Below are 13,757 nucleotides of genomic sequence, written 5' to 3'. Positions count from 1 at the left end.
GCTGAGCCCAGCTCCTTGTCTAATTTGTCTTATCCTTATCATGGAAACATGTCATGTTGCGTTTCACCTTCATAATTGAGTTAAGCTTGCTGCTTTCCCCCCCGAACATGTTTTGGTTTTTGCTGATGGAGATTTGGTCTTATATCTCTTTGAACTTGCAGTGCTCAATCTTTCATTTCCCCTCTCTCACCATGACTTCCTCCACTGCTGACAAATTTAAGTGGGTAAAAAACAGTTACTCATTTCCTTCTAAATAATACCAGACACCTCATTTGAATATTCTCTTATTAATCAACCCCCCCCCCCCCCCCCCCCCCCCCCCCCCACCGAAGTGCCTGTACCTGCTTTTCTGTCTGCCTTTTCATTTCCTGTGTTCCTCTGTCAAGTATTGTGTGGAATACATATGGGTTTGAGAGTCGGAAAGCAAGAGATAGAGAAAGAGAGTGTGGTTGTGAGGATTACAGAAATGCTTGTCTGATGTAGTTTTAGAGGTAAGATTGAAATTGCATGAATGTGTCTGTGCGGGAATGTGTGCAAAATATGTGTCAGTGTTTGTTGTTTCCTGTCTGTCACCGCTAGAAGTGTCAGAAACCAATTCACAGACAGCCACTGATTGCTCTTTCATACCGCAACAGCAGGTTTGTGCTCAGGTGTATTTCTCTGTTATTGCTGGCCTAGAGGGCAGAGAAATCATCCCATAACCACAAGGTCACAGGCTTTATATCCCAATGAATCACTGAACCCTTCTCACTTACTGAAAGTTGCCCTGCACAAAATGCACCGCAACTGTCCCTGGCTGTATTATTGAGAGAACATTAAAAAACTAGAGCAAAAATGATATGAGAATAATAGTTTTATGTTGAAGTTCTCAAACAGGCACCTGCCACCTTGCAACTGTTCTGCAGCTGCTCGCCTTTTCTGTCTGCATCACATGTCCTCAATGTTCAGATCCCAATAGATGTATAATTTACTGATCAAAGACATGAACGTCTTAAAATAACTAAGGTATGAATAGATAATAGTTCACTCCCCACACATGACTCCCCTCTAGTATTAGAACATAAAGGAGAGAGAGAATAAAAGAAGAATATAGGAGCTAGGAGACATGAATGCATCACGTTGGCAGACCATTTAAATCAAGCAAATCAAGTTGGCTAAAACATGGAAGAAAAACCGAGGATTGGTCCTTTAACATTGATACAAAAGATGCAAAAATGAAGAGACGGAGACAATGGATTTCTGTTTGGGAATTAAAGATAAAGTAGTCAGACAATGTGCTGCTTCATTACACCAATGTGTAAGTATTGTATTCTATATTTCTTTCACTCATGTCTTACTGAAAGTGCAGTTTCTGATGCATTGACACTGGTTCATAAAAGTTGGACAGCAGTTACAGTATGTCTGGAGAAGCAATATCTGTCCCGAATAGTTGGATTTATTCTGAATCCTCTGTTCACGTCTACCAGCAAGTTTTGAAATCACGTAGTCCCTCCTGGGCCTTTTCCCATAGAGTCATTTGGCTTCTCTTTGATTTCTGGAAACACACACACAAAAAAAAGTTGTGGCTTTGAGTTTTGTAAAGTTTTTGTACACGCAGTGGTTGCCTGCCATGAATATTGTTCTTCCAGCTCCCCAAAAACTAGTTTTGTTTATGCAGATTATATATAATCTACATATATAACATTCTAATGGCAGTTATCAAAGTTCAGATGTAATATATTCTAAGGTCTTTTAAGAAACCTTAACTTGGGTACTTTTTTCATCTCGTCTTTGTCCTTAAAAGTTCAAAAGGCTTCTCTGCTGTATTTGTCTAAGGGGCAGAAGAAGAGTTATGGGGTTTGTTGGGCGAGTCTTTGTTGCAGTTACTCTTCAACGGGTTGTTTACATCGACAGACGCCTGCAAGATTTAAAGCTTTTAAGCCAGCTATGTGTGTTAGGTGTGAATGCCTGGGTATATTCGTGTTTTCCAATTAAAAGTAGTTTTGTCATCGATCTGTTTTTAGGGTCGACATGACATTGATAACGCTACCGAAGAAAAGGGGTGAAGATGGAAGTATCTCTACCTCTCTCTGTGTGTATGTGAAAGAGGGAGAGAATTAAGAGTTAAATTTGCTGGAACATGGGATCTCTTTGTTTCTGCTTTTTCTGGATCCATACCAATTCACCTTTCGAGCAGCTGCACTAGAGAACAAGACAGAGTGAGAGGGAGGGGATGATTTCAAGTTGTTGGCAGTGGTTGTTCTCCTGTTGGATCCCTACCAAGACAACTTAACTTACAAAGTGAAGCCTCACAGGCAAGAGTGACAGAAAAGGAAAGAGGTGCAGAAAAGCAAGATGAGGAGACAAGGAACCAGACGAAGAGCTAATTAGGAAGTGTTCAACCCTCGGATGTCGAAGTGGACACCTCTCCAACAAGATGGGTATCCCCAAGACTTCAAGTAACTTGACTGGTATTCATTGAAGTTTAAAAACTGAAAATAGGATCCTTTACAATTAGGGTGTCCTCCTGGTTAGAAGAGTTTAATCCCCCACGACAATAACATAGATCTGCCCTGCCCTTAAAGTAAGACTAAAATGTGTACGGAATTATTATTCATATTAAGTACTGTTGTTAGAAATACTGAAATAATATAACTTCATACACATTGTCAATGATATCTTACCTGAAGCCCACTTATTTGAATAACACCAGACACATTGCACATGGACACACAAATAAACAGAGGCTGGTGCATTGCAGCGCAAGTAAGACAAACAATAAGGAAACAAACCCTGGAGCAGCGTTGACACGTCCAGCTTTTATTTGTTGGTGAGTTTATTGGCTTATCCAGGCAAACACACACATTCATGCACATAAAAAGCATGCAGCCACAAGCCCATTATGAGTAATGGAATCCAAAACAAAATAAAAATTGTAATTGAAAGCAACCTTTTCCAAGCATACAACTGCTTAATTTTTACTTATGTTAAATGTGTGTATCATCACATGAGCAACATCAGAGTCATCATCTTGAAGGCTCAGACATTGTCCTTTAGTTAGAATCAGGTCTGTGCGAGAACTATCCTTATCCATCTCGGATTGTCACTAAAGAGAGAAAGAGAAATAGCCTGAAGAGCCTTCTAAGAGAAAGAGTGGGCAGAGAAATCAGAAATCTAAGTACATAAAAAGATGTGATACTACCTGTTGAACAGGGGTTCAAAAGGGTACAAAAGGTACTGGGGCAACAATGACCCACAATTCAAAATGCTCCCAACTTTTTATAGTTCTTATTTTATAAACTTCGCTACAACTAATCTGAAATAGTTTTCGAAAACACATACTTCTTGCAAAAAGTCTGGAAAAATGAGAAATAAAATAGATAATAAAACACACAACAGAAAATAAAAAGAAATCTTGAAAGTAAAGTACAAAGTAAGTTTGTTTGCCAGAATGTATTTTTCTGTCTGCTCATTTCGTGTCCATCATGGTAACTCAGGTCGTATGCAATGTAACAGATTCAGATACTGAATCACATACAGTACCTGAACGTTGCGGTCACCCACACAGATTAATTTGGCCTATTCGCATTCTCCTGGCTTTGTTGGTTCTAAGTACGTCCCAAAGTGGCTTTTCAAATAGAGCCGTTGCTAATGTTTCTTGCTCCATCACTCTTTTTCTCTATCTTGTTACCGTACTATCCTTTTCTGCTCTTTTCTTTCTCTGTCATGTCTCTGGCCTTCAGTTGCCTCCCAACTCTTCTGCCTCATTCTCTCTATTGTCTCCCTTTCACCACCCTCCTCTCTCGTCTTAGCTTTCTGTTTGACTCAGTCGCTCTTGTGTTCCCTTCATCTCTCCCATCACTCCTGCTTTCTAAAGGCATTGACTCATCAACTGAAGGCTACAGTTTGCACATGTTTTCTTAAGCTTTTTTTTCATTTTTTTTCTGTTAATCTCTTTTAGGTTTTGAGCAGATTGTCAAATTAAATTTAAATTAGTGATAAGAACTTAACCCCAACCCAAATTTCTCAGTGGTATTTTAAAAGAAAGTTACACAACCTTCTCTATGGAGACTCCATTGTCTCATTTTATGATGTATGAATTTGTTCTAGAGTTGAATACATTGAGTGTATTTTATTCTAATATAACAATAATGAGGTTGCATTTTAGGTTTCTTAGAGTAGTTAAGTGTCGGACAGACAACTTGCTCAGACATACATCTTGCTCTGACGTGTCCCAAAGTCCCCCTAAATAAAAGAGTCCTCAATATAGGGCAATACAGCAAGAGATGTGTAAAACTAGATCTAACAAATCAAAGTCCACTTCTTTCTACCTGCGTGCTTGTTCTTCAGTGCAATGTTAATTGATGAAATTGCTGTTGCTTAAGAATGTGACACATTTTCAAACGTTCCTTTCCTAAAGCACCTGCATTCGCTGATGCTTTGAGGAACAGAAGCTGTAAGTATAGGGTATTCTTTCGACCTTATGGACTATACCCTGCAACATATTGATTCTTAGTGGTACATTTTTGACCTGTAAACATGACACAAGGGCACTCTGTTGGTGGTCATGAATGCTCTCTTTCAGACTGAGCAGTTGAGGACTATTGGATTGTAACATTGTGTGTACTAGTTTTGGATAGACTGGTGAGCAACGTCAGAACGAGAAAGTAACAGCCTACTTTAGTCTTTCACATAAGTGTGTTTGTCATGGTAGGAAACTCTCATTGTGATCTTATCACTGCCAGGTTGTGTCTCCTGCCGGGAGACAAGATGGACATCGCCATGGGAACCAGCTTGCGCTAATTAGAGCGGCTTGACTTTGAAACTTTTGATGAACTCTATACCTTGTGGAGATGAGAGAAGGACTAACCAGCTTGGGGGGGGGGGTGACCTCAGAGAGGAGGACAGCACTGGAGGAGGAGTAACTTGCTTGATGAACTTTACCAGGCATTAATGATCTTGGAGAGAGGAGGAGGGGGTGAAAGAGACACAGGGGTTATGGGAGAGGAGAGTCCAGCTCCTTGGAGGGAGATGGAGGGAAGAACATATGGAAAGACAAGGGCAAGGTGCACGTGGAAGGGAGCGAGAATCAGAGGACGTACTGATGGAGAAAAAAGATGGACAGCTGACTAGGAAAATGTGAAAGCTTGTTGGCAGGAGGGACAAAGCAAGTGCGAAAGAAAGAGGGTGTGTTCAGGTAGAGTGATAAAAGAAATACGAATTTTGCTTGAAACCGTAAGTAGTAAGGGTAGAAAATGGAGCCATGCGGCAATTGAGGACTAGCTGAGTAAAATGAACTTCAAAAGAAAGGGAAGAGATGGAGAAAGATAGAGAAGATATGCTGACTGGGATATATCAAACTTTACCAGAGCATGATGACCTTGAAAGGCAAGAAACTGGGAGAAAACAATGAGAAGGAAGGTTTTTAATATTATATAGAGTATGACATTAGAAAGAAGGAGATGGCAGACCAAGAGAGAGACTCCAAAGACTTTAAGTGAACATATCCATCTTGAGAGACAGTAGAGGAGATGGGCAAATACAGAAACAAATGGTGAAACAGTAGGCGTTCGAACTCAAAGATGAGAAACTTTACTGGGTCAGGGCAACCTTGGGCAGGAGAAGATGGAGAAAGAATGTTTCATCCAAAACTTAACAAAAAGGAGAATTCTAACTGATGGTGAACTTAAATCATGTCCAAAATAATGTAGTTACATTTGAAAACATTCTTTGAATTTTCATCCACTGTAAGTTGTTGTTTTCGACAACCTAAGTAGGGAAGATTTAGAAAAGGCTGGTCTGAACCCACAGACAGGAGAGTGGTATCTACCTTCTCATCTAGCTCATGGCAAGAAAGCGAATGAGTGTTTTCCTGAATGTTAAACTATTTCACAATATTACAATAATGCAAATAACTGATGATATCAAGCATCATACATTACAATGTTGGTACTTTAATACAATATTTCATGCAGGTCTTTTCCCAGAATCAGAATCTCGTTTTTTGCCAAGTAGGTTTTCACATACAAGGAATTTGCTTTGGTGTATTGGTGCATAAATAAGCATACTAGAGAAAAAAAATGTATGAAAATAAAAAGCAAGTACTGTAAAAAATCAAGTCAAGAATACAAATATAAAATAGTGTGTTCATATCTGTCACTGTCACACAAACACAAACTCCTCAGGCTCGCACATAATCTCCTACTTACTACCTGCTGCTTGTAAGTGAGCAGCAGGTAGTAAGTAGAGATTATTGACGTGATGTCTAAAGTTGTACAGGTGCTATCACCTTGTCTACCCTGGTAACGCTCCCATACAGTGAACACTCAGCAGCAATTCACATCCACTGAAAGCTGAAGCCGTATATACTTATCTCTCACCACTCTAATTTCAATGTGGTGACAGCCCAAACAGTTGCATTATAATGGTAGAAAGTCAAAACATATACTGTCAATATACTGACATGCAGACTGACAGCTTATTTCTGAGTATAAATATAGCCTGTATTCCTCCATATAATGTTTCCTATTGCTCTTGTCATCTGCTCATTATCTTCTCAGGGTTATATATTACATCCTGCCACTGCAGTGGGCTAATTTCTGCAAGGGGATCATTCGCTGAATATAATTTTAGATAAGAAAACAGAATAGGAATAGGCAGATATAAAAGCAAACCAAAATGAATACAGTTGACAAGGCAGACTTGTTTCCGCACAGTCACAAAAACAACCTCGCATTGGAGTTGAAGGGAGTTTGAGGAAATGAGAGACAGGAATAATAATTTCTCATTGCATATCCTGAGACACCTCTAAATCTCACATCCGTGCAGCTTTTTTTTTGTCAGGAATGTGTTGTTGACGGAGATTAGTTTCAACCGGATAAAATGTGAGTCTGTCAACTGTAGAAACAGAACAATACAAGCCCACCTAATCTTCTGACAGACAGCATTGTGTAGGCAAACACACACACTTGTACTGTGGCCATATAGACATGACATCCATACTGTACTGCTGGCATGGATGGAGGTAAGGGTAAAGAAAGACATCGATATATTGACTGACATAGTTGCAGTTGGCATGTGTTTGTGTCTGTGTGTGTGTATTGAAAGATGTGTAAATTGTCATTTCAAAAGCCAATAAATCAAATGCCTAACCCAGAGATAAGTTTAGAAAGCTGGGACATTATTTCTATGTGTGTACAATCATCAGAGATAAAAAACAGTCGCATAAACTGAGAAATATGCTAGTGGACATGTACTATATGTGTGATATAACATAAGACTGGAACTAGTGTAATATCTTTCAGGACTTTTCAGGCTCTCTCTTTCACCCCTTTTTCTCCCCTTTTCCTCTGCCAAGTTTGGTAATGTAGCTCCTTGTTCCTTGTTTTGTTTATTTCTCCTCTCCTTCGCTCTCATTCCCTCAAATTGTTTTTCTATTCCCCGTTCAGGCTGTTTTGTCTCTTTTGATCAACTGAATAGTGTCCCACTCCCTCTGTTTTTATCGCTTTTTTTCCTCTTTTTACTTCTCTCTCTTTCCTATTTTCTCTAAGACTGCCGTGAATGCAGATCATGACACAGATGGAGGCTCCTTAAATTAGTTTTCTGTAATCACTGGTGACTGCCATACAAAGCTTTCTTCTTTTCTTTTGCTGTGCATGTTTTATGCTAGCCTGCACAAGTTGGTGTGTGTGTGTGTGTCTAAAGTGTGTATTCTCTCTTTTTACCCTTTCTCAAAACTCTTTCCTTTGTCCTGGCCCTGCGTCTCTCCATCTTAATCTCACTTTCACTATTTAGCCAAAGTGTTTCATTCTTATTCACAGTGAGAACCATTTCGATCAGGATCCTCTTCAAACATGTATTGTTTCTTTTGCCTGTTCTATTATCTGCTGTTTCTCTCAGACAAATGTCTCTTCTCGCCTGCCTTTTTTCTCTGCCCAGACAAGGCATGGTGATAACAGAGAGGCTGAGGGGAGAAGGGATGATTCAGAGAGAGGGAGGGATGGATAGACGGGGGGGAGGAGGGAAAGTTAGTAGTTAGAGTACTTTGGAAATGCGTGAGAAAATGGGTAGTTTTTGAGATAAAGATCGGCGGGATGAAGCGAAGCTAGGAGGTAAAGAGAGAGAGGAGGGGATGGAGATGCTTTGAACAGGAGAGGAGAGGAAGGAGAAACCAGCTGCTGTGGAAGGAGGGAGGGTTGGCCGTAAGGATAGTTTTACAGCAAGCGGCGAAAACTGGCTCAGAAAACACTGCAAATAGACTAAAAACAGTGAAGTCATAAGCAATAAGGACTAGAGTTAGCCAGCTTCTCAGTTTCAGTTAACTCCTCCACTGTGGACGTCTGTGAAGACGACAATATTTTTTTGTGGGATGAGTTCAGGCTTCATTATTACTTCTCTTCTGTCATTTTTTATTCTCTTTTTGTGTTTCTTTCACTGTCCGTTCCAGTCGCTCTGTTATCGTTGCATAGCACACAGATGGTAGCCTGTTGGCAAAAACTCATAACAGACAGACACACACACACACACAGAGACCCATGTTTTATTAATGCATGCTGCAGTGTAGCTTTTGCATCTCCCTGTCATAAACATTTAGTCTCTGATATGAAGACTTGCTATTCACCCTTAGTGTTTCTAAAGTGAACCAGGCAAGGCTGAGGGCTTTTTAACAGCCCCTCTGCTTCTTCCTCTCTAACTCTTTTCTTTTTCTCGCTGTCCACCCCTCTTTTTCTCTTCTTTTGTCTCACTGTCTCTCTAGCTCCAGTAACAGGCAGAGGTCTAAGGCTATTCATATACTCTCCCTCTGCCTCTCCCCTTCCATCTGCCTGTTTCTATCTCTTTCAGCCGGCGAGGTTTTAAGGCCTATGCTAATTGATATTCTCACACGTTCTGTGGTTCTCCTTTCTTGCTCTCCATCTCTTCTCCCCCCCCTCAATCTTATTTCGGTCAAACTAAGAAAGTTTGGAAGTCTTTTCAGCTTCCTTGCTATGTGATATTCACACATTCTCCCATGTTCACCCCCATTTTCCCTCTCTTCTTTTGCTTTTAAGTCGATCCGATGTGTCTCTGCGCCGATCTGTCAGATAGACGGGGTTTGATGCTTTCCCACAGACCTGCTTACTCCCCTTTTTTTACTTCTATCTGCCACTCATTTTCTCCATCTCTTTTCATTTTTTCCCCCTCTTCTTCTGCCTCTCTGTGGCAGTTAAGCTGGCTAAGGGTTGAGGTGTTACTGCTGTCTTGCTCGCTTTTATTCCTATATTTCTGACTCCTGATTTCTTCTTCTTCTCTTTTCTCCAGCTCTCTCTCGGGTTAGCATGATTCAGATAAGTGTGACTGACATTGGATATATTTGAACTTAGTGGCAAAGCAAATCAATTCTTCATGAGAATAAGAGTGAAACAGTAATATTGGCACAGGAACTTTCCTGTGCCAATATTCTCTCTTATTCTCTTATTCTCCTTGCGTAAGTTTATCTCTGTCTGCAAATCCATATCAGCTAAATTTAAATTCACATTGGCTTCACTGCACTAGCAGATATCGTACTACATTAATGAAGCAAAAGGTCGTGACCTGTGAGCTCCCCTTGCAAATCTAGAGGAAAGTTGTGAGAGTTGTAGTTTTTTTTTGTGATATTCTATTGTTGATCCCTAAAGGGAAAGCCACCGACTCAGGGGCAAGCTGCAGAGCAGTGCCTCTGGCAGGCAGGGAAACAGTATCTTGCTCGAGGACACTCCAGCAGAGCTTATGCCTGTGTCGCTACGGTGCCTTGCTGCAGCAGTAAATAATTCTAGGAAAATGTTTGCTCACACACACTCACGCACACTCTCCTTCAACTAGAAGTATTAACCATTCTCACCACGCTCAGGCAGCCTAATCTTAGCACCTGACCTCCCCCAAAAAAGAAACTCAAACTCAGAGATTTCATTGTTATTCCCCTAAATCAGAGCAAGTGAAACAATGCATCGCGTTAACATACATCTGCCCTTCTGGCCTTTTTCAGCAGTTTCTGAGCTTGTCAGCTTGCTTGAGGTTATGCAGAATGAATGCAGATGAGGTGAAGAAGAAAATAGCATCACAAGAATTTACTTTTGAGGCACAATATCAGCAGTTACAGAAAAGATATGTGTATTCTCTCAAAGGTATAATAAAAGCTGTAAGGTATAAAAAAGGTACAGTACTGTATATCGAAATGCATCAACAATATGGTTAATTATTCATTTGAATTGGTTGGCTTTTGGGTGAAAAATAAATGTTTTCAATATTATGAATAAAAGTTGTATCAAAAGTTAACAAAGACATCAATGAAGCACAGTTAGCAGTGATGAACAAGAATTACCACATTGCACTCAAGAGAACATCATTTATTTTACAATACCTATTTTACAATAAATGTCCAGTCAGGGAGACTTTAAAGTCTTACAAATGTTAACCTCTAGCATTGTGGACATGGAGAAACATTAAGTGCTATGTTATACGATGTGTGATTATAATGTGGTTGCTTGTTTGAGACATTTTGTGCAGTGCAGCATTTTCCTTTAAATAACAGAACATGAGAGATATCACTACAGGATGAGGTGGAGGTGTGTTGCCAGGGCGACAGGTAAATCATTTCTTTTACAAGGTCATGCCAACTAAAGCGGCAAGTTGTGAAAATTAACACGCTGATATGTCACTGCTCCCACACCGATGACACAAAGTACAGTACATTAACACATTCACAGGCTCAATGACTTCTTTTCCCCACTTTTCTTGTCTTTTTCTTGCCCAGTGGACAAACAATTCAGCTGTGGTTAAATGTATATATAACTCAGAAAAATTCCACATGCCCCAGCAAATATACTCAACCAACATGAGCCTTTTTCTTGAAATGATGTGTTGAATAAACAAAACAAAACCAAAATGGAGATTCATTAGGCCAGTAAGCCTGTCCATGTCATCTCTTAAACCAAAACATTAATCAGACCTGATGAGGGGTTTTCAGCTACCTGTTTTCCTAACATTTTGGCTAGATGCTGCCAGCGCCTGTCATGCCTATTGTATGTGTGTTTGCAGTAATTGCTGCTGCTTTTAAAAGTGTGCTGTCTTTATCCACCCTACCCAGAAATTGCCAACAAATTGTACACAACACTATGAGATTGAATACTCATTTTCTACTCAAGGTAACCAATGCTTTCAGAGCAAACCGTCTCTGCATAATGTAAAGTACCTGCCAGCGTGTCTCTGCTCCAAACAACTGTTTTAGTTGCTGCATCCCGAGCGAGCTCTACAGAGACATGATTGGATTGTAAAAGTGAAATTCGATGAAAAGTCAGCCAATAGGAAAGTGGTGAGGAAAAGATGACATGCTCATCACTGGCTGAGTTAAACCTCTTTTGTTTTTGGTGTCGGCTACAGACTGGCCTCCTGAGTAGCTCAAATAAACCAGGTCTTTGTTGGTGAGCCCTGCATTGTATACTCACTAATGAATTTGGTAAATTACTTAATTGCCTATCTTTATGTTTGGCCCTGTTTATGCTGATATGTTTCTCATTATTTCTTCCTTTCATTTTGTACTCAAAAATGTACATGTTTGTGCAAGAAAGGGAGGAATGGGGGGACATTGAGGAAGAGAGAGGTATGGTGGGGGGAATAGTAACCAAAGCAGTTCTGGTAGGTTGTTAGGATGTCACTTGGTTGTTGCTAAGTGGTTACAGTGGTGTCCTTGTGTGCTTGGCAGGGCATTGTTGAGTAGTTACTAAAGTGTTTGGTGTGGTTGCCAGGGCAATTGGTTGCTAGGTGGTTGCTATGGTGTATTTGATGGCTGCTAGGACGTTTACGGTGTGTTTAGGAAGGTCGCCATAGTGAACGTGTGTGGTTGCGAGGTCATTTCCAGGTGTTTGCTAAGGTATATGAGTTAGTTTGGTGAGTGTGGTCGCTAGAGAACTGCTTGGTTGCTGTGGTGTATTGTAGTTGTAGTAGTGGCTCGGGTGAATACATCGATGACATCATCCTGTGTGCCTACTACACAGCAAACACACAAAGTTGTTTCCCAGCGAACACATTAACCAAAAATAGTCACATTTAACACTGGCTATGCTATATTCAAATCTATACAATTTGGGTTATAATGCAATCTGTGAAAATCACACTACTTGAGCCTGTCCTACTGTGGTGCACAGCGGATTGTCAAAACACCCAATTGCTTTTGATATTTAGTAATTACAGGCAAGATGAGAGTCGGGGTGAGGGAAAGGACTACATTGGACAGTATCCCTGAGTTGAGTTAAGTGCTTGTCTGAGAGCGTTGGTACATGTATTTCAGTTTGAGAGTGTGTGTGAGCAGGAAAATTAAAGTGCGAGGGATAATAGGAACAGTTTTACATGTATTCGCAGAAATGGACCCCATTCATAACTTGTGGTAACAATGAGAGATTGAGACCTCTACCTTTGTCTCTCTATTGATTAAGTCTTCCTCCATTCGTCTTTCTTACTCTCTATTAATGAGACTCATACTCACTTATTCTCTCTTTTCACCCATTATATGTATATCTCTCATTACTTGTGATCACAGTGAGAGAGCCTTTACTTCTCAGTGTCTGAGTTTCTCTCTTCTCTATCTGTGTGATTAGATTTTTTTTCTGTCCTATTGTGCAATCCTTTCTCTACCCACCCTTCTCTTTTTGTCTGTATTCCCCCTCCCTTTGTCTTTCTTTCAATTCAGTTTCTGTTTTTATCTCACACATTTTTCTTTAACCTCCTAGGACCTGGCATCCACATGCGTGGACATCACATTTTGGGTTATACCATAATACTTAATTCTGCTTATATGGAAATTCAAAATTGTCCCCGTATGTGGAACTACATCATGTCAACAGATGATGCTTAGTTTTTATACTTATCAGGTCCCAATAAGCCAAGATAGCAAAGAGAAATTAAGATAGAACTTGGGTCTTAGGAGGTTAAATGTATTTCTGTTGATATTTTCTGTCTCTGGCACAGTGCTTTCTTCTTTTCCTCTGTCTGTCTCCTTTGTCCATCTCTGTTTTCATTCTTTTCATTTCTCCTCAGTTTCCAGTCTTCATCTTCACATGGTTTCTTTCTTGCTTTGCCTCAAACAGGTAACTGTTTTTATATATCCTCTGCATCATCCCACCATATCAATGACTTATAGTACGCAGGTGGAATTTCCATAACACAGTGCTTTCTCCACATGTACACTGTAATTGGATTTCCTTTATGCTAGACCAGATTCAGCCATTTGATTTGATTGTATTGCTACATAAAAGACGGAAGGCGAGTAAGACAGAGAGGGAGAAGGATAAAAGGTTTGTATTAAGCCTTATTGGTGGTGAGAATACCAATCCTTAGAGGACACATAAACTTATCCATGCGTGTACATATTCAATCACACCACTCTGCAGCGCACACACACACACACGCGCGCGCAGGTACAATACACAGACTAGATTAAAGACTAAAGGGGACAGTGCCTTTGCTATCACGGCTCTTTAACACACTGCGTAAGGAAACATGGCTTTATTAGATTTATATATACCTCATGTATGTAATTTGTGTATTTAGGCCTTGTTGCAGATCCTAATGTGTCATTTCTTACATAAATATGTATAAATGAATGAAGGAATGACATTTGTATTACTGTGTCATCCATATTACATCCATGTCCAGCCTGCAAGAGTTCACAAGACAACATGATTTCAGAAAAGCTAGTGCAGTGTATGAAAGTCCAAAAATTCACTGTACAATCTTCAGATCATCATTGAACACAACAAAATCTATCT

At 40.1% G+C, this 13,757-nt stretch overlaps 1 protein-coding gene across 2 annotated transcripts in view; it reads left to right on the top strand.

Annotated features, from left to right (window-relative positions):
• Nucleotides 1–13,757, top strand: part of grm8a (glutamate receptor, metabotropic 8a) — a 190,180-nt gene that overhangs the window by 148,843 nt on the left and 27,580 nt on the right. The gene's annotated exons all lie outside the window — the stretch shown is intronic.

This window comes from Enoplosus armatus, chromosome 22, assembly GCF_043641665.1.
Source record: "Enoplosus armatus isolate fEnoArm2 chromosome 22, fEnoArm2.hap1, whole genome shotgun sequence".
NCBI lineage: Eukaryota > Metazoa > Chordata > Actinopteri > Centrarchiformes > Enoplosidae > Enoplosus > Enoplosus armatus.
Note: the sequence above shows the minus strand (reverse complement) of the source record. Positions and strands in the feature narration are given on the sequence as shown.